The 20,010-nt window shown below is 42.2% G+C and overlaps 2 non-coding genes across 2 annotated transcripts; both read left to right on the top strand.

Annotated features, from left to right (window-relative positions):
* The first annotated feature begins 1,618 nt into the window (after window positions 1-1,618).
* LOC121103826 lies at window positions 1,619-1,724 on the top strand. The gene has a single exon (XR_005836118.1). It is a non-coding gene; the product is annotated as a U6 spliceosomal RNA (small nuclear RNA).
* Window positions 1,725-3,229: 1,505 nt separating this feature from the next.
* Window positions 3,230-3,334, top strand: LOC121103821. The gene has a single exon (XR_005836112.1). It is a non-coding gene; the product is annotated as a U6 spliceosomal RNA (small nuclear RNA).
* The last annotated feature ends 16,676 nt before the right edge of the window (window positions 3,335-20,010 follow it).

Below are 20,010 nucleotides of genomic sequence, written 5' to 3' on the forward strand. Positions count from 1 at the left end.
ATCAAGATTATGCCCATGTTACTCTCATGATCATTTCAGTTTGCCTCCTTCCCTAAAACATCTGAAGTTTGTAGGCTTCCTACAGTTATTCCTACAGCTCCTCACAAAAGCTGAGTAAAAACTCAACTTTTACTTGGGTTCTATAGATCTATGAAACACTTTACTTTTCTATTATTACTCATGCAGGGGAAAAGCTTCATCGCACATTATATTCGAACTTACAGAAACTAAAGGTTACTCTAGTCACTCCCTTAATTCAAAAATTTTATAAAAATGACAAGATACACCACACTTAATAAGAGGCTTATGTTGAACTTTCAAGATTTTTAATTATGAGTCTCTACTGGTTCATAAAACAAACATTTGTTATTAAACCATCCATATTAGATCTACCTTATGTGCTATATAAACAGAAACTGACTTTTCAAAATCATATATTAAATAAAATTCCAATCATATTCATTGAAAATAAAGTCCACTGAAACTTGATGCCAAGGATTTAAAATTTTTTGCACAATGGTTAATTACTTTTTACCATTTCTTCAAAGAAATGTTATTTTGTCAAAACTTGCAAACTCAATTTTCCGCAGTGGAAAAAGATGGGTTCTCGGAAACATGGAATTGGATTTGGTCTGTGACCCTAATGGCTCAACAGTCCATCCTCTCAAAGCCACTCAATACAGAGGGAGAGGGGGAGAGATCTCTGGTGAATATCATCCCTGTGCAATAGCATCTAAGAGCAGAGGGGACTATGCCAACAAATCTCATTCTTCATTTTGGGGGCTGGTCATTGTTTTCCATTGTCTCTGCAGCAAAGAAAGTGCTAAGCCTAGAAGGCCATTTTCTGAACCTACTGGAGATACCACAGGAGTTTTTGCTACCTTCAAACCCGCTGGACCCTAAATCAATGCAAACATTCATGGCCAGTTATCCTAGGAAGTCTGAAGTTGTGATTAACTGCTGCTAATCTTCTTGCTCAGAGATGACTGGTAAATCTTATTCCTGGGGAGTTTGAGAATGCCAGGTTCAGATGCCATTGCTTACATGCATTAAATGGGCTAATACAAGTAACCTAGACCTTCCTAAAGGTCATTGCTTTCAAGGAATACCACTAAAGGATGTTAATAGATCTGAAGCAATTATAAAAATGAAGTGTTCTTTGGTTGGATACATTTGGAAAATCCTGAGTTAAATATAGTGAAGCAGATTTTTTTGACTACAGGACATCTCAGGGCTTTTCATAGGTTTTAGGAACGCTGGGAATCTTCAAGATGACTTTACTGAGTCCTTGGTTTGCTTTACCTTCCATCCTCAAGGACCTTCAATGAAAGAAACATTTTAGCTTACAAATGACAGAAAGGAAGCTTTGGAAACCTAACAATAAATATTTCATGAGCTTTGGGATGCAAACACCAGTCTGGGATCCCCTGAAAAATTATGAAGGGTCCAGGGGAAAATGAATGTGGTAAGTAGAGAGGTCATTTTTGACTGGTTCATTGGTTTCAGTCCAAGATGATCCCCAAGAAGTCCCCAACAAAGTCTGCCCAAACACCTGGGACACAACTCTAGGGATAAAGTGTTCACATCTAATCTTTCTTTTAAAGAACAACTGAAAGCAATGCTCGCTTGGGCAACACATACAGTAAAATTAGAAGACACAGACAAGACTGGCATGGCCCCTGTGCAAGGATGACACCCAACTTCATGTAACTTTCCATAATTTTCATATTTTAAGTATATTTCAGTAAAGCTGAAATTTAAAAATTTTAAGGAAGAAAAGACTTTCTTCTAACATAAAAAACAACTGCAATGATCATGCAGTACAAATGTGTCTCACTCAGAATTACCTATGCACTCAGAATTACCTGTGTAAGAAAATGTTCTAATTCATGCATAGTATGAGCCACTTTAATATGAGCCAAATTAATATGCTTAATTAATACTTAGCATCTAAATAACTTTGAAGCCAGAAACAAGGTAAAATCTGTTCACCAGGTTTAACCACCACAGTGGAATTTCTATATTAAGGAAATATTCCCAGTATGGAATTTCAAGGCTGCACAAGGATGATTTGTGTTTCTATTAAGATATTTTTATAAAATGAGCAATTTGGCATGAGAGACATGTAAGTTCCATGCAATCTTTGAAAATATATTTGTGGAGGGGCGCCTGGGTGGCATAGCGGTTAAGCGTCTGCCTTCGGCTCAGGGCGTGATCCCGGCGATCTGGGATCGAGCCCCACATCAGGCTCTTCTGCTATGAGCCTGCTTCTTCCTCTCCCACTCCCCCTGCTTGTGTTCCCTCTCTCGCTGGCTGTCTCTATCTCTGTCGAATAAATAAATAAAATCTTAAAAAAAAAAAAAAGAAAATATATTTGTGGAATTGACCAGCTGCATCCCTGGGAAAATGCACCTTTTGAAAGAAATGGGTGAGAAAGAGTATAATGGTTACATCTTAAGATTTATAAACAGACTTTCCACATCTGTTCATTTTTCAGTACAGAAGTATCAAGGTTCTCAGAGAATCTAAACACCAAATTACATTTATTGCAAAAAATGTATGCTACATTTTATTTTATACATCACAGTTCAAGGCAAATATGCAGGTTGAGTTTTCATTCATGAAAGAATATGATCATATACATGCCTATATAAAAATAAAATCAGATGCAAAAATCAACATTCAAGTTCAGTTCTGTTTGCATTTGTTCTCCAGCTGAGTTTGCATGTGAGTGTGTGCGCATGCACACACTCACACACACACACACACACCCTCGATCCAAAATCTACAATTTATCAAAACCAAAAACATCTTTTCTTCACTTCACTTTACAATTCTCTCAGGAAATTGGTAGAATGCCACATTTAGAGTGACCAAGTAGACTACCTTTTTTTTTCTTTTTTTAAAGATTTAATTTGATATTTGACACACACAGAGAGAACACAACCAGGCAGAGTGGCAGGCAGAGGGAGAGGGGGAAGCAGGCTCCCCGCTAAGAAGGGAGCCCCATGTGGGGCCTGATTCCAGGACCCCGGGATCATGATCTCAGCCAAAAGCAGACGCTTAACCCACTGAGCCACCCAGGTGCCCCATAATCTCTTCAGATAAAATATTATTTGAATTTAAATCTGTAGCTGGTGAAAATCAAGGACATATGTAAACAGATATTTTTATTTGTGCTATACAATTTCACATGCATTCAATTCACTGCTGTTAAGATTCGATTGTGGTGCTTGCTTCAGCAACACATATGCTAAAACTGGAACAATTACAAAGATTAGCATGGCCTCTGCACAAGGATGATATGCAAATCTGTGAAGCATTCCATATGAAAACAAAAAAAAAGAATTGACTGTGATTACTTGATGTTACATCTTGACCTGTGCTTTAAGCCTGATGGAGCATGTCTTGATTGTGTGAATTATTAATTCAGGTGTTACTTAAAATGCAAGTCATTACTTGGATTTCCCCCAATCACTTATGACTTGCTGATCAGTTTCGAAGCACCGAAGACTCTTACTTCCATCGGATTATAAGTGCTCAGTAAAATATAAAAGATAAGTATAAAAGAAAAGTCTAAAAGATAAATATTGTTTTCTTACCTAAGAACAAGAGATGAAAAAACTAATGAATGTTGTCTCTGGACAGTAGATAGTCTATCCAGATGACCATCAAAGAAAGAAATGTTTCTAGATCAAAAATACACCTTCTATCAACACAAGGGAAGTCAGTTATCACGTAACTGTACATTTAAAATAAAAATGAGAATCCTTTTCAACAACCAAGACTTTCCAGGTTAGAACCTAGTTTTCCATACAGTGCCATGATTCTCATAGCAATGCTTTGGGGTAGAGAAAGTAGGTTTGCTCCTCACTCAAGAAGGTTCTTAAACTGCTTCTAGCTTCTACATGAAGACAAATTTCCTTAGTCTCCTCCTAATTCCAGCCCCCTTCAATCCTGCTTCACCAAAGGGACTGAGCTTTCTCCGATGCTGTCTTATCGAGTGGCCTTGATATAACCCCTAAAGGTGACGTTAAGATTTGCCTCTATACAAACTCTCTTTTATGTACCATTAAGAAGAACTTGTATGTGTAATCCTAGATACAGAAGTGTTGATGTTCATGAATTTCTCCTAACAGGTGCTATGGACTTGCTTCGTGTTAGGCAGGCAGTATTCCCACCTTCTCTGAGGGACACATGATCGTTGTACCATCTGAGCAGTACCAATTCTGCATAACCAAAGAATATGGTCCCAAAACAGAAATCTGTTTCTGATGTTTGGCAAATATACCCCACAGCCTTTATGAAGCAGAAGGTATCTGAGGATCTGGATATACACGTTTGGATCCAAAATATAGCATTTTTCTCAAGTTTTTCCAGAATTGTGTAGAATGCTCTCTTGTGCATGCTCTCCTCATATTCTTCCTCCACGAGCTCCAAGGAGCTCACTGTCTACTACTGTCTCAGGTCACTTGCCACTTTCTAGGGTTCCTGATCACTATTCCAGCCCTTGCTGGTCCACCGCCTCCACTGGGTAGGAGCACGAGGCCAGAATCTGGTCTCACTCCTCCCTGTCCATAGCACCTGACATAGAGTAGAAGCACAACAAGCATGCACTGAAGGGATCATGAGCCACACCACTGCTCACATCTTCTGAATGCCAGGAGGTACTCGCCATTACCAAGACACACACTCTTCATTGCCTCCCATTGCCCTTGCTCAATGACAGTCTCCTGGCCTGGAATGCCCTTCCCCATGTCTTTACTGATTGAAGACACATCTATCCTTCAAAGGCACATTCTCCAAAGCCCTTTCTCCAAGAGTGCTTTTCTGATCCTCTCTCTGGGACCCCGATGGCACCTGCCCTCGTTGGCACTGTATGAAAGTCATGTGTTGCCAGTCTCTCCCCTCTGTGGAGGAACAGGGTTAGTGCCTCTCAACAAGCCATGATTGTCTGAACATAGCCTGTAAAACTGTGAGGAATAAATCACATTCAGTTGGGTGAGGACTGTGACAAGAGTTTGCTCTTCTCTCCAGAGACCCTAGGGTTCAGGAAAAGAATGACTGAGTTTATAGAAAAATATGTAGGAAACAATGTAGGAGAAGTGACTTCATATGTGGAGCCCTCTCTTTACATAAATGTATATTTTAAGGGAAACATTTAAAGAGGTCTTAGTGAATCATTTAATTAAGAATCTGATAGGTAATTTTTCTCACCCTTCAGTTCAGTTTAAAATTTTAAGAGCTGGGACGCCTGGGTGGCTCAGTCGTTAAGCGTCTGCCTTCAGCTCAGGTGTGATCCCGGCGTTGTGGGATCAAGCCCCGCATCAGGCTCCTCTGCTATGGGCCTGCTTCTTCCTCTCCCACTCCCCCTGCCTATGTTCCCTCTCGGTGGCTGTCTCTCTCTCTCTGTCAAATAAATAAATAAAATCTTTTAAAAAAATAAAATAAAATTTTAAGAGCCAATTGGTGAAATAAACGAAAGAAAATGATACTGGAACTGTTAATAGCAGAACTTCCTGAACAGGAAGATTAATATACATAAAGTCACAGAAATACTGAATTTGAGTCAAGAACCTGGAAGTATTACAAGTTATACTGGAATATTTTAGGTCATTCTTAGTCCATATTTAGTAAGGTTCATTCTTCTTGACTACTATAAGAAGCTACCAAGGAAGCAAGAATTCTTTTTTCAGGAATCTGAGTCCTACACTTGTGGTTTCTGGGCATATCAGGGTGTCTACAGTGTTGTCATCAGCCCTTAAAACTAAAAGAACTACACAGAAATAACAATTATTATTTCAAAGAAGGACTACATAACTGTCAAAAGAATTCTCTAAAAATTAAGTAGTGGCCATACAGTACATCCTTGGTTTTTGATGTAAAGTTCGATGATTCATTAGTTGTGTATAACACCCAGTGCACCATGCAATACTGTATGGTGACTAACATAATATAATAAAAAAATATTATTATAAAAAATAAATTAAGTAGTGGGAACGTTGAAGAGCCTAAGAATCAAATGGGAAAATCAATGTTGTCAGACAGGCTGGGTTCTCTACCTGAAGACGTTAACACTTTTATTTAATTTATAGGATAGCTGGGCACTACTGCAAATTTCTGAGAAAGTGACTACCAAGATCAAACCAACTCTAAGAGAGATGATGCAGGGAACTCAAGCAGACGGGCTGAGGAAAGGCTTGAGTTCAGAAGGTAGTTGTTACAGAAGGAAGAGAAGAAAGTTGCAAGAGAGGGTGGCTGTCAGACATGCTCTGAAGGAGGCGGAGTAATAGAAGAAGGTAAGAGGTGGATGAGATACCGTCAGTCGTAATGGGCCTGGAGGCAGTGCGGGCTGGAGTGGTTGAAAATCATAAGGCCAGAGACGTTTTTTACTAAAAGGAACTGGGTTACGGAAAAATCTAGAGAGAAAATTCACCAGTTTGGGGTTCTTTTGCATCCTTAGGTGTCAATGAAAATGCAAGAAAACCCATCTTTATTTGACATGAATGATCAATTTGACCACACAGACGCGAGAGATATTTGGACGGATGACTTGGAGATCTCTTCCAGTTTGGGAGAGTTCACAATTTTACAAGACATGTGCACAGAGAATATTTGAAATTTCACTAATCTTCGGAGTGCCCTAAGGAAGTTACTTAAAGAGAAGATAAAACCTTGAAAACATTCCATTAGAAGGATGGAGGGAGTAAGAAGCAGCTTCTCCACTCCAGACAAAAACAAGGAAGGCCAGGATCAGGAAGGATATGAAGAGAACTGGAAACAAGAGATACAGACGTAATATATTTTGCATAATGTCAAAGATCAACAATTGCAGCACTCCCAAACTATGTCACTTTAATCTGTTCCATTTGAGGAATGATTTCTTCTTTGTCAATAATATCTTAATTGTAAGAAGTTTTTGCCAGTGTTCAATTTATTAGCAATGGCATTTACAAAACCATTCCAATCAGCTTTTCTTCCCAGGAGCACCTAACCTGGGAGATCTCCCTCCCAGCCCTACACAAAGCGTATCTGCCCAGAAAGGCTTAGCTGGCCTCTGTCTCAGGGGGAGCCTTTCAACAAAGAAAAGGGATTTGCATAAAGGTGGTCAGCTGAACACAGCCCCTACGTGAGGCTTGACAGCATTGAACGGGCCATTCTCCAACCTGGCAGTGTAATCCTCATGGAGAGCTTTTGTCCCAGAGGCTGTGGTAAGCTGCTTTATTCAGCTGACAATACACAGTAAAAGAATGAACGAACCGCCTCCTTTTGGTAAAGCTAAGGCAGCTGGCAGCCCACAAACCTGACAGCTTACCGAATAAGAGGCAGGACAATTGTTAGCCCCAGATCCAAAAGGTGCTCTGTAAGGGAGTGCCCACTGCTAGTGCTCCTGGCTGCTTGCTGGGTGTTCACCACTCAAGACAAAGGTCCCAAGGCCACCTTCACATTAGAAAGGAGCAGTGGGATCTGGAAGCCCCAGCAAAGCCCTTCCCTACAATCCTTCCGAAAGAAATCAAAAAACCTTCCGTCACTATGTAGCCCCTTCGATAGCTTTGTAGAACACTATAATCATTTCCCATTAGAATGCTGAAAAAGAGCCAGCCTTCTTGTTTCTTTTGACATTTCCTTTTCAAAAAGAAATTTAGTTTAGTTTTCTTATTTTTAAGAGCTTTAAATTTACAAAATGGAACAGAGAAACAATACAAACATAATTTTACCACCCAGGGGCAAATACTGCCATTTCAGATGATTTCTTTCCAATCTTTTTATGTAGCTGTGAGAACTCTGTAAATACAGTTTGTTCCCAAGGCAAGTCTAACTGATCCCTATTTATCAACTAGGGAACAAGCCTTTCAGAAGTTAGGTGGCTTCTCCTAATTTATTTTAACCCCCTGACCTTAAGGTAATTTCCCAGCCCAATCTCCAGTTCTCCTCAACCTTATTCCACTCTCCATATACCCTCGGCTGCTTTATCTAAAAAAGCAGGGAAGTTGTCTCCCAGAATAGGTTGAATAATTTTTTAAAAGGGGCCGTGTCCGTGAATGAAAACCCGTACACAACAAAAATAACTTAAGATCAATACATGAATTATGTGCCAATATCACATGAATGATCAAAAATATATATACCACCTTGGTAAAAAGTTACTCAATTTATTAGCCACATGATTCTCATATTAGAAGAGGGGCCAAAGAAACCTTCCATTTCCTGAATGAAAGACTGCGGACCTCCTCACTTAAATAATCTCCCTAATTGTTGCTGACTCTTGGCTATGTGCAAGCCACATGCCCTCCTGCCCACCCCACTCCCCGCCCCCATTCCCACCCAATTCCTTTTCTTAATGCTGATGGTTCAGACACAACCACAGTAAAGTGAGGCTCTGCAAATGCCCTCGCAGACAGCCACAATAGTGTCTGCTCGATGTACTTCAAATGCTTTCTGTGATTACATAAGTTGGAACTTCACACCAAAGGTTCCAACTTGTTTCTTGTGGAACGTAAAGAAAGATGAAACAGCTCTCACTGAGAGTTTCCAGATTTTTCATGTTGATTGACTTTGTTTGTGAATTTCACCTCAAAGTACAATCATTTAGTGCAGACCTTTCAATTTCCCAAAGTCCTGCCTGTTACTTTGAGGTTTTCTCATTTTCAAGCACTGTGTGGTCCACACCATACAGCATAGCTCACATCTAGGTTTCCTGAGAAGATCAACAAATGGAGCTCATGCTAGAAAAGGCTAAGAGTAAACAGCCCTTATGAAGTCCTGTCTGCAGAGTACTCACGAATGTTTCAAAGGGGGTTTGACACACTCCAAGGAGGAGAGCGAACCTTCCACAACTCTTCACCTATACTAAGGGAGATACTTATTACTTCCTATGAGGAAACAGCTGACTTACAAATTCACACTTTAAAAATCATTAATCCAATGGCTTAACTAGGGAGGTTGCAAAACTAGTGGAAATCAACAATATTCTTGAAGTCAGAATGCTTGGGACCTAGTCCCAGTTCTGCACTAGCCATGTGACCTTAGGCAAGTCGTCTGGCCTCTCTGAGCACCTGTAAAATGGTGCTAAGCCTGGACCTTGCCACCACATAAGGTCCTCTCAGGAAGATCAGATACCATAAAGGAAGGCAAGTTCCATGAAAAGTCTAAGATGCACTGCACACCCATGTATCTGGTGAGTGCCCCAAATGACAAGCTCACACCCATGTATCTGGTGAGTGCCCCAAACGATAAGCTTCACTTTAACCTTGAATGTCAAAGTTCATTCACTTAAACAAGGAGACAAACAGCATGAAGACACACTGGGAGTACAACACCTCTTGGATGGCTTTCTTCTGAAAAACAATAGCATTCATGAATTCAACAAATACTGCAGCAAGTACAGCATACATCGTCAAAAAATAAAAGGAAAAATCTTGGAACATTGTGTGCATACATATATTATGGTTAAATATCAATGCAGAGAGAAGAACACTAATCAAATTCATGAATTTATGCTTTAATTTCCAAAGCTAAATATTAGCTTGATTGAGTAATATCTAGTGTGCCTTGATCTCAGGTATTAGCATATGAAAGGCTGACTGCCCTTAGCTCCAGGCCCTCCCAGAGGTGCAACTTGTATATTTAAATATGGGGTACATTTATTAGTGGTCATGAACACTCTATAATCAAAGAACAACCTGTTACTTAAACAGTGTGCTTAATTATTAGAAACAGAATCAGAAGAAAAACTCATCAACCTCCAAAGCACCCTTCCCTAGTGGGCCATTAGCTGGACTCAAGTCAGGACACATACTCCATAAATACGTAACAAATAACAAGAATAATATTCTATTCCTCATAAATAGCATGTGTAATTCAATTTAATGTTTATGTAGTGTTTGTGAAAAGCCTTACAGCGGTCTTACACTCTTGATAAAGGACAATCGAAAAGGTAAAGTTCTTTGCAGACTATGAACTGGGAGGCCTACCTCAAAAGCAGTTTATGTGCTCTATTAAAAACCTGAGAATTATTTGCCTGTCTTTCAAGAGACTGATGTTCTAGGATCAGTGTTCCCCATCTCAGTAAATAGAATTAGTCATACAAGACAGAAAACTGTAGGGGCACATGGGTGGCTCTGTCAGTGAAGCGTCTGCATTTGGCTCAGGTCAGGATCCCAGGGTTCTGGGATCGAGCCCCGCATCAGGCTCCCTGCTCAGCGGGGAATCTGCTTCTCCCTTTCCCTCTGCCCCTCCGTCTGCTTGTGCTCTCTATCTCTCTCTCAAATAAATAAATAAAATCTTTTTTAAAAAGACAGAAAACTGTAGAGTCATTCTTTTTTTTTTTTTTTTTTTTAAAGATTTTATTTATTTATTCGACAGAGATAGAGACAGCCAGCGAGAGAGGGAACACAAGCAGGGGGAGTGGAAGAGGAAGAAGCAGTCTCCCAGCAGAGGAGCCTGATGTGGGGCTCGATCCCATAACGCCGGGATCACGCCCTGAGCCGAAGGCAGACGCTTAACCGCTGTGCCACCCAGGCGCCCCTGTAGAGTCATTCTTAACAGCTCCCGCTGCATAACCCTCACCCAAATCCAATCCATCACAGCAAGTTCCAATGGTCTATCTCCGAATCAGATGTGATATCTGTAAAGGCCGCTTTTAGGGAACAGGCTTGAGCAATGGACACCTGAGTAAGGTCAAAGGGCCCACAGTGAGCACCGGGCTAAATGCAAACAGGCCCACTTGGTGACCACCTCAAAATAGCCATAGGCCCTAGCTGACCAGTGGGCTACGTACAACCAGGCACAGGTACCAAAAAAAGAAAATACCATACATTACCATACCTCCTCAGTTTCCCCTGTTTCCTACAGCCCCCGATCACTGCCTTCTGGCAGTGTCTCCTTTGCTGTCCTGTCCACTGCTCCCTTGCAGCGTACTCAATAAACTTCTATCTCCGTTGTTCTGTCTTGTGCGAATTCTTTTACTGCCTGTGCCTCTGGCCTCACCCGATCGAGTCGTCCCCACAGTATCTGGAATCACGCTCTTTGTTAAAACCCTGCCATGGCTCCCTACTGTCCAAGAAATGAAAGACAACTCCTCAAACTGACCCACCCACCTGACCATGGTTCCCCAACCCTCCTCCGATGGCCTCAGGACTAGTGAACCTCACTTGGTCACCTCCTGCTTTGGAAAACACCATGCTTCTTCAGTCCTCTTTGATTCTGTTCATCTATGCATTTCCCTCTGCTTCTCCTTCTAAGGATATGGAGCTCACCCTTCAAAGCCCAAACTAAATCTTCCTCCTTGAGGAAGATGTGCCAAGGCCCAACTGTCCCCCCCCCAGGGGAAGTCAGTCACTCCCTCCTCTCCTCTACCAAGGATGCTGTGACATATCCAAGCATAACGCAAGCGCTTCGTGACATAATGTCCCTCTAGCATGTGGGGCTCGCTGAAAGCAGTACCTGTATCTTACTCCACCGGCTTTTCGCCCGTCCCCAGCTCCAAGAGTGCCTGTCACAATGTGAATGTGTTGAATGACATTTGAATTGGGGCCAAAACCAGAAGAATTAAGCTATACTTTCATCACAATTTTTTGTTTTACCACCACTAACCAACTGCTTTCCCCACAACCAAAATTACTACACAGCTTTCAGTTAATTTAAGAGGAGTAGGAGGATGTTTTTTGTCCAATTCATTCTAATCACTAAAGAATCTGGGTACCTGTGAATTGATTTGCAAACAAAGTTGCACGCAATGGTCCTGGTTTAGTGGGGGAGGAGCACAGCCCCTATACTTGCCCCTGGTGGTTAGAAAAAGGGCCAGGTTCCCTCCCCTCCTCACAAATGCCTGGCCAGGCTCAGCCATGTTCGGAGGCAGAGATTTCTCTGTGCAATGACTTACTGATGGGGTCAGGGGAGTACCCAGGCCTTCTCATCACTAAGCCCAAACATTTCTCCAACCTGGCCATTTTGGCCCACGTACTTTCAAAGTCATGAGTTAATGCTTTCCAGAGATCCCTTGGAGTTTAATGTAAAAAATCCTCTTTTGATGCCTTGGCATAGTCACACTTTTATGTTCCCTTTTCTTTTAGAACACAGAGATAAATGAGCAAAACAAAGCTACGTACTTGAGACACAACTGGACTATATTACTTCTTAGAGCAAGCACTTCCATTGGCAGTATTTGTTTCTGAATGTGATCACCGCGAATGCCTTCTGGAGTGATGAAAATAAACTAGCTACCTATTTTACTGCAGAATTGCTTAATTTTATAAAACAAGAGGAATTTATGATTCCTCTAGAAGTGAACATTTCTCCCTTGTACAACTTCAGCTCTGGGTAAGAGAAGGACCCTGCTAAGAGGGCCTGTCATTGTCTGGGATGGACTTTCAGCCTGAGATTCTCCTGCCCTGCTATTCAGAGTCAAGCGACTAAGCTCAAAATAAGGGGATTAAAGTGGGAGTTCATTCCATTAAGAAGAACAAGAAGAAATTTATTACTGTGCTATTTTATTTCTCTATGGAGATATACCATACATGAAAACCTTTCTCAGAATTGTTTAAAATGTATTGTCCTGAGAGAAATAACAACATTCACAAGGCAAGGACCCAAAAGAGAGTCATCTGTAGTGAAATAACCAGCCAACATGAGAAAATCCAAGTGTTCCTCCCTGGGTCATCACATGATGAGCCCCAGTGGCCTCACCCACCACCCAAGGTCCCCTGTTGCAGGGAACCACACCTCAAGCTGCTGAGCTACACAAATAAAGGGCTATCTTCATTTTAATCCCATTACATATGTAATAACCCAGTTGACCAAGCCAGAGCCCCTGAATGATTCACTGGCCCGCTTGCTCACTGTTTTCCCAGTATCAAGCCATTAGAACTCTGGGGCTCCTCATCTGCCATTTTAAAATTAGAAAAGGAAAAAAACACACTTCTTCGAGGGGTTAGTCACTATATGAGAAGTTAATCCTCTCACTTCTTTTGTTTAAAGGAATAGGTCAAAAAGTAATAATGCAAAATTCCCTTAATCACTAATAAAAATTATGCTTGCTTTCAAATTCCTTCTTCATGTGTGGGGTCAGAGAAATTAGTAATCTGTTGATGAACACACCCCAGAAGAACAGCAGGGAAACTCTATAAACCTTGCCCTGTCCTTTTTCTCTCTTTTGTTTTCTCCTGGACTTGCCAGATTTACAGCTATCTATTCTCTCGTTTTTCAGGTTTTGTTTCCACCTGGGAAAGAGCAAAATTCCTTGAAATCCTAAAAATACTAGTTTCTGCTTTGCTCACAACCTCTGAATCGCTTGGTGCTTTAACTATGCTTCCCTAGCTTGCTAGGCACTGACCTTGCTACTGCTGCCACCACCGCCACTGCCGCCACCACCACTGCCACCTGTAGGGCAATGGCATTTAGACTTCCATGTTTTAAAATATTTAAGAACTGACCACATTTCATGGCCATGTTCTTTTTTTCTTCCGGATATTTCCATTTTGAAACTCCTAGTACATGGCTTCACTGTAGTCTTACTTTCAGAGTTATAAACTACGCCACTACTTACACGCAAAGTTTGACTTTATAAAATGAAGGTAGTAAGTGCTTGTTGGTAACAAGGTAAAATTTGGGACCCCTGCTAAAATAATTCATCAAATTTCTCTAGCAAGTTCCTCTGGTTGATTATTAAATAAAAACCCTATTTCTTTAGCTCATATGAGTTAAAAGCTTGCAGCTGCCCCCACACCCAATCCAGTGCAGAACATGCTATTCTTCCTTTTATTGATAGAAAAATTATGCAAAATTGCCAGAGTTCCTTCCCTCTCACACTCAATTTGGCTATATTTTTCAAAGAAAGAACGGTTTCAAAAAATCAATTTAAACACAATAAAACCATTGTAACATAAGTTGTTCTATTAACCATAAAAGCTTCTCCACGAACTGAGTTGTTCACTTAATTTGTTTTTGTTTTCTTTGTTTACTTTAGGGGGGTCCTACTTAAGGTTGTACGGGCATTTGTTTATATTTATCTAGGCTTCAGTTATATATACTACAGGTTTTTAGATTCATACAGGGGCTTCAGCTTTTATGTTAGCATTACTCCATTTTAAAAGAAAAGATTTTCTGGAGTAGCTAAGCGCTCTCTGCTCTCAGTCTAGATGGGGTCAGATACCAGTTCTAACGTAAACGCCTTATCTTTTGAAAACAGAACCAAAGGAAACCTCAAGTGGATCCTTTGAAAATTCACGCTTGCAACATGGCCTTCAAACTTGGAAAGTCTGCAGTCGCCCAGTGCACCAGCTGTTCCGCCTACCTACTAAAGCCAGGTAAATCTGCTGCTTTCCCTCCTGCCTCAACTGTACTAACGTGCCTGGGAGAGCCTCTGGCTTTGCTACTCGCTCACTTTCCTCGCAAATCTGTTTCCGAGGTTTAAGTTGATGCTGGGAACTTTCTAGAAATTTCCAAACAAGAGTAAAAGGGTACCTCCTGCAGTGCCACACTTGCGATGCCATCCCTATGGAGGCCTCAAAACGCCGGCCTTCCCACCTGCACACCCCATGGTCCTCCCAACCAAGCCACCCTCCCGGGGTGCTCCAGAAGACGTGTCTCCGAGCCCCCGGTGGTGGCAAATGGCAGCGCGCCACCGAAGACCTGTTACCTCGCAGGAGCCCTCACCTGCCTGTGCTTGCCCTCTGCCCTCTCGGAGGCCTCCGGTGCGAGCGGGGTGTCCGGGGCCCAGGGGAGCCGAGGGGCGGGCCGGGGCGGGCTGAGGGCCTGGAAACTCCTCCTTGGCCTCCAGGCCTCGCTGAGAGCCCTGAGGGTCCGTGAATGAAGCGTTGTATCCGATTCTTCAGACAATGAAACCCCCAAGCCAGCGGCGCTCCCAGGGTACCGAGCAGGGGGCAAGGGCCACTTCCGCCTTGACCTGAGCTGTTGGGGTCACGGGAGACCGCCTCCGGAACTGGGGTACGGGACGCCCCTTCCGCGCAGCTCCTGGTTTCCGAGCCCCAAGGTTCCGCTCCGGCACAGGACACCGCAGAGCAGCACCTGCTGAGGCCTGTGGAGCCGGGAGATGGGGGTCTTTTGGGTCCAATCGGAACTCCATAGTGGAGCTAAAGAGGCTCAGATCTCCTCCTAATCCAAAAGGGTCCTTGCAGCCTGAGGAAAACCAAAATTTCATCCGTGGTTGAGTAGCAGCTTGAGTAGCAAGCTGATTAGCAAGTCCTGCCGGGCCAATGCCGCTCTTCGGGCGCAGCCCCAGTGGTGCCTGGAGCCCCAGAGGACAAAGGGAGAGCAACTGTAAGCTGTTCCCCTTGACTTGTCATCTCATTAAGCATGATGATCGCAACCGCGAGACAGCTTTCTTTCGCCTTCCCAATCTGCCCACCTCGCCAGCCTTTTCCTGCGGAGACATCCCACCAGAGCTTTGCAGGGTTGCCCTGCATGCACTACACGATTGGACTTCTCAGGTCTGTTTCTAAAAACTCTCAGAGAAGACAATTCCACCACTTCCCTCAGCCACTCATTCCAGAATTGAGTAATCCTCACCGAGGAATAGATTCAACACCACATGTTGTTTTCTCAAGCTGGCCAATTTTGTTTAAAAAGACAAGTAAAAAAGACCTCCACTGAGTTGAAAGATTGAAAATCACCTTTAATTCTGACCCAGCATACAGTATGGGATGAACAAAGTAAATATTAATTTAACAACATCATTAATACTAAACTTTATTCAAAATAGTGACACCCTTTGTCCCTCAAACAAGGACATGCCACAGAAAGGGCTCCAGAACTTTCTATGTACAACACAACTTTTTGATTTCAAAACTGTACCACTCAATCATTGCACAAAATATAGGTATATGTATGATGGAAAAATACAGCAAAACAGCATGTTGTACACCTCAAATATGTATTTTTTAATTTGTCAATCATATCTCAATAAAGCTGGGGGGTGCATCATCATGAGGGGGGTCTTCGGATATATTCTTTTCCCCATTCTAAAATTAAACTTAAAATCCTGGTACCCCTGAAACTAACATAACATTGCGTGTCAACAATGCTTCCATTAAAAACAAGTTAAAATCCTAAACTCTTATGGAGTTTAGAAAGAAGCTCCTGAGCTCAGTTTCAGGAGGGACTCATTTTAAAACAGCATGACGCTTCCCAAAGTGCATTTTAAATAGACCATTTGGATTTGTAGCTGTAGTACAGCCTTCAGGCACCACAAACTCTAATTATTAAGGTTACAAGCTTCAGCATGGCATGACATCCAACATAACCAGGAAATGATAAAGCAAAAAGTTGTGTAGTGAGGCAGGCATTTACATAACACTTCCCTAAATCCTAAAGCACAGTGTTGCATGAGAGAAGAAAAGTCAGGTGCCATTGTCCCCAACTCTCTTTCTTCTCATCCTAAAACAAATCAATTTTTTCAGTGCCAGATTACATGCAAGGAGGGACAGATATCATGTAGGTATGTAATGCTTGTCATTTGTAGAGCATATCATCAGCGTTAATTAACTTTCTTTATACAACTACCACTGAGTTGTCAAAGACAACATTCAAAACAAAGGGATTATTAAAAGCATTAATCCTAATAATGACCGACCAACCTTCCTCAGAAACAAACCATGACTCGCCCCCAAAAGCAGAGATTAGCGGCAACAGAGCAGAGCGGGAAGAGCTTGGGCTTAAGTATAAATCCTGGCCAGTTTTAGAGAATGTAATTAACTTCTCTGAAGCCACAGTATCCTCTCACCAACAGACCCAATAATAAATAGTACCCGGCTCACAGAGTAGGGAGGATTCAACGGGATGATGCATGCAAAGTGCCTGGCACAGAGCCCAGCAAGAAGGAGGCCCTGGTCAGTGGGGCTGTAATTACCATTAGGAAGCACAATAAAATATTCACCAAAGGCAGGCAGGGCTTCCAGATGTCCATCCCGTCTGAACACAGCATGCAAGTGTTGGGGGACATCCACCCGAGATTCTTCTGGTCTTGCTTGGAGGTACCACTTTACCTCCAGTCTTTCTCACAGGGGACCTGCCAATATCAGAGACTGAACACTCTCCTGCAAAGGAAGGACAGCCATGAGTAGCCTCTACGCAAGCCCCAAAATTCCATGGAAATCTCCAAAGGAATTCCCTCGAAGACAAAAACAAAACAAAACAAAAAAACAAGTGACGTAACGTTCTGTCTCCGTGTGGGCATCAAACTGCCAGTTGTTTGCTTCATCCCCAAAGGAAATAAGTACCCCATTTTTTACATCTCTTGAGGGAAAAGACAACACACTTGCACAAAATCAACTTCAAGTCACTCCTAGTTTATAAGAGCACTCACACCCTTATTCATCTCCAGTTTAGTCAGATGCCATTTTGTGAAAATGTAGTAATATTTCTAGTACATCTGGAATACATGGATCAATGTGTGAGTTGAGTTTCCATTAAAAGTCCCCCATTTTTCCTGGTATAATACTAATAAATAGTGGTGTACTTTAGTGAAGCATGATCTTTTTTACTTATGGGAAAATTCGATGATAAATACACGAAAGGAATTTAAGAAGTGCTATTTTATTCTATCTTGAATTTTTAAAAGAAAAGCAATCAGTGAATTCTGCAACGATCCACCCTTTTAGTCCACATCCCCATCAGCTCTGGCCTGCACCCCTGACTGGAGTCCTTCCTACTCTCACTCTTATGCCCTCCAAACTGGTCTCCACCCAACAGCCAGCATGGCCTTTAAAAAAGTTCATGTCACATCATTCCCCTGGTGGAAATACTGTCTGCTCTGCGCCACAAGCACTTCTGGCTGTTGAGGAAAACCCCATCCCATTCTCACCATCTCTACCCTCCCAATCATAATGGCTGCTCTTTTCCTCTCACCGCACAACAGTTAGAACTTTGCTATAGCTTTTACTAAATATTTTAATGTGACAAACTACGGAAGGGACAGGAAAATCATTTACTAAAAAGAAAGACCAATTGTTAAAATAGGTTCCCAGAGGGCCTAAATGCCCATGTGTTCTTCCTATACTCTCAACTTAGCAAGAGCAAGTTTGGAACATTCAAATTACCTATGCTTTCCAACCTACAGACTGTGAGCGAACCACTGAGGGTGTCTTACAAGGATGGGAGTGGGGTGGAAGTATGGAACTTGCTGGGGGTTCTGCCTTAGTGATGATGGCATAGCCAAGTGGGTCCTTGTTGATGGTTTGGCCCAAGCCCCTCATTTTCTTTTTTTTTTTTTTTTAAGATTTTATTTATTTATTCGACAGAGACAGAGACAGCCAGCGAGAGAGGGAACACAAGCAGGGGGAGCGGGAGAGGAAGAAGCAGGCTCATAGCGGAGGAGCCTGATGTGGGGCTCGATTCCATAATGCCGGGATCACGCCCTGAGCCGAAGGCAGACGCTTAACTGCTGTGCCACCCAGGCGCCCCAAAGCCCCTCATTTTCTAATTAAGGACACTGAAGCCCACTGAATCTTTTGGGAAGGATTGTCCAGAATCTGAGGGCTAGAGAACAGTTGTGCCTAGATGAGAAGGCCTGGCTGCTCCCACTATATAATGCCCTCATGTATTTTGCATCTATAGAAAGTCCCTATGCCTGGTGATAAGGATGTCTTTTTACTTCTTAGTATAGGAAGGGTATTTTTCATAGAGGAGATTTGTTTCCTGATTTCAGGGGGACAGAGGAGGGCCTGAGTGTCTTTGCACCAGTTGCTTCTCAAGTAGCTTCAATTCACGATAATCAATACGCCCTTGGCCCCCACAGCACAGAACCTTAAGATGCTTTTATAGGAGAAAATATCTTCACCTAAAGACTATGAGCAAGATATGTTTTTGTTCTCTGGCCATTCTTTTCAGCATTTGTATAATTATTTGTAGCTTCAGTTGCTACGGAAAGCAAACACCACTTACCATGACAACCGTAACAGCTTAAGGTACGCAGTTTGTCTCAAGACTGTGAAGCTTCAAACACATTGAAGTGTGTAGGGCTTTAATATCCCTCTTAAAAAAAATCAACCAAATGTTCTTCTCCCCAGAAAAGCCACCTGAGTATTCTCCACTTTCTCTGTGTTATCTGTCATGAAAAGCTAACATATCTCAAGGAATACCTGAGGGCTGAAATCAAAGGAAATTTTAGTAAAAATTGATTTTTTTAAAAAAAAAGGTTGGTAAGAAGCAACGAACAAATAAATGAAGATTTACTGTGTACCTATTCTGCACCAAAAGTGTGTAGATTCTTTTTTTTTTTTTTAAGATTTTTTATTTATTTATTTGACAGAGATAGAGACAGCCAGCGAGAGAGGGAACACAAGCAGGGGGAGCGGGAGAGGAAGAAGCAGGCTCCCAGCAGAGGAGCCTGATGTGGGGCTCGATCCCAAAACGCCGGGATCACGCCCTGAGCCGAAGGCAGACGCTTAACCGCTGTGCCACCCAGGCGCCCCAAAAGTGTGTAGATTCTTTTACGTACATTTCATCTGATTGCGATTGTACCTCATTTTACAGAAGAGAGAAACAGACCCAGGAAAGTGAAATAACTAGTCCAGGGAGACAGAACTGGGATTCAAACTCAGAGTGGGCTGGCTCCACCCAGCCCACCATACATCGTTTATTCAAACAGTCTAGTCACCTGGCCCAAAACCAGGGTTCAGAATGAATTTTTGTTAAAAAAATTAGAAAAAGATATTGTTTTAAAAAAATCATTCCACTCATCCAATCACTGACCTTCTTGTCAGTACACCCTAGGAACAGCTATAGTTCCCTCTCACCTGGCTCCTGCTGCCCCGGCTCAGATCAGAAATTATGAGGGTGGGCAGTGGGTTGGAAATTCTTGCTGTAACCCACTAGGAGGGCTATCAAAATGACAGATAGTATGAAGGAGTTTTGAGGACGTGAAGAAATCAGAACCCTTACACACTGCTGGTGAGAATGCAAAGTAGTACAGCCACATTAGAAACCAGTCTGGCAACTCATCAAAGGTTAAATATAGAGTTACCATCGGACCCAGCAATCTCACCCCGAGGT

The sequence above is a fragment of the Ursus maritimus genome (assembly GCF_017311325.1).
Source record: "Ursus maritimus isolate PB19 chromosome X unlocalized genomic scaffold, ASM1731132v1 scaffold_X1, whole genome shotgun sequence".
Taxonomy (NCBI): domain Eukaryota; kingdom Metazoa; phylum Chordata; class Mammalia; order Carnivora; family Ursidae; genus Ursus; species Ursus maritimus.